Genomic DNA, 1,909 nt, shown 5'->3' with positions numbered 1-1,909 from the left:
CCAAAGTCTGGTCCTGGTGCGCATGCCCCCAGTTCCCTGCTCAGCTTGAGGGGTAGACCCGGGGGCAGTAATGATGTTCTTGGACAGAGAACTAGTAGGCATTGGTCCTGGTGTTCTCATGGCAGAGGTGAGGAGAGGCCACATAATGGTCCTGAGTTGCAGTGTTTGGGGAACTAGTTTAATTAGAGATTCTAGCATACTGTAGTCCAAAGTCCAAATCCAGTTCAAACTCCGATTCTAACTTCATCCTTAAAATACATCCTTAACAAATGCATACTTCACAAATGCTTGCAGGTCAAGTCCTGACTGCAGGCCTTGAGGATATTGCTCTTAAATGCTATAACTATATCAGCTGGCAAAGGGGGAGGTGTGCAATCAGAAGTTCAGCTAGTTAACAGAGGGGATTTTGCATTGAAGACAGATCACAGTCATTTGCAGACAAACTTTCTTGGGGTGTGAAAAGTGTAGCCAGAGAGAGATGATAGACTCAGATATACAAGCATGAGGATGGCATTTTTACCAGTCCATGATGTTTGTGGATAACGCTGCAGAAAAGCCGAGTATATTAAAACTGAGCTTAGTTGCAGAGCATAGGGCAAGCCCACACATCACTGTCAGGAGGGACAGATTCACCATATTTCCAGTGTACTCTCCCAATATGAGTCTGGACATAATGACTGTAAAATAGGTGCTGAGCTTTTAACAGTTTCTGCAAAAGAGACACATTTGCAAGCTGACCAGCCAAAGAACTACAGTCGAGAACCTCATAATTCCCACAAACCGCATTATCATGATGAAGTTTGGAGGGTAACTAAGGCATGTTTTGTTCTGGTACAGGCAACAGGGAATGAACATCTTGATGCAGCCAATGAAAGTGGTTGTCACATTTGGACAGCACCCAACATGCTTGGCTCTCACTCCAGTAAGGTGAGGATATATTTATTGAGGAAAAGAGAACAGAAGCTGAAGAAAAACCATAGCGAGAAGTAGATGAGTGCTCGAGAGTTGCAAACTCCTAGGTCTGACTCGATAGCCATTGTCTCTGTAATGGTGATCTGTAATACATTCTCATCTGGAACGCTATCACTGCATGTGATTACAATCTTCTCTGCTCGATGAGGGAACAGAGTTCCAGAATGAAATGGTGCTTTCCCCTTCAGCTCATCTGGAGATAGGAGGGTTTTAGAATCCTCTGGGGTTTGCGTGTTACCAGATGGCATCTTGATAGTCATAACCTGGCTATTTATGTCATCTGTAAAGTCACAGCACCCGGTATGGAAGATCCCAGGGAGCACCGCTCAGTTCAGTTTGACTAGTCCTCCAGTGGCTCCCATGGTAGATACCCCTTGATTACTGCAGCAAAACTTTCCCTAATAAGTAAATTTCTTATCTAAGGGATATGTATTTATATATCTCAAATATCATAATGAGTGATATTGGCTAATTGCCTAATTGCACAATTACAAAGCGCATTTCTTACTGACTCTCTATGAATAAAGAGGAGTCAGCAAGTTCAATTATCACTGTTCATGCTGCGGGACACAGAGTTATATGCACTGGGGGATAGAGAACATTCGCAAGGTTGACCTTGGTTTGTCTTGTAAGAATGATATTATGAAGGGACAGGGGCCTTCTATATTCAGTGGTCAACACCATATTTCCTGTGGCATTTGGGAAAATGGTGCATGCTCAGAAGAGGGCAAAGGCTCTGGCCCTATGCCAGAGTCTTTGTTTTCAATGCGCAGTGCCATCTTTCTGAAGTCATCACTGGAAAGATGGTGCTGGCTGCATAAAGCACCATATTATAATACATGCAGGCCTGGTAGTAGTGCGAAGTACTGTATGCTCCGTTGTGTGGTGTGGGGCACTCTTGGACCCAAGTAAAAGAGTGTAGCTTTCCATATTTTTT

General features: G+C 43.8%; 1 pseudogene; it reads right to left on the bottom strand.

Annotated features, from left to right (window-relative positions):
• Positions 1-516: 516 nt before the first annotated feature.
• Positions 517-1,220, bottom strand: LOC135016038 (solute carrier family 35 member E2A-like; annotated as a pseudogene).
• Positions 1,221-1,909: the final 689 nt, after the last annotated feature.

The sequence above is a fragment of the Pseudophryne corroboree genome, chromosome 2 (genome assembly GCF_028390025.1).
Source record: "Pseudophryne corroboree isolate aPseCor3 chromosome 2, aPseCor3.hap2, whole genome shotgun sequence".
Taxonomy (NCBI): Eukaryota; Metazoa; Chordata; class Amphibia; order Anura; family Myobatrachidae; genus Pseudophryne; species Pseudophryne corroboree.
Note: the sequence above shows the minus strand (reverse complement) of the source record. Positions and strands in the feature narration are given on the sequence as shown.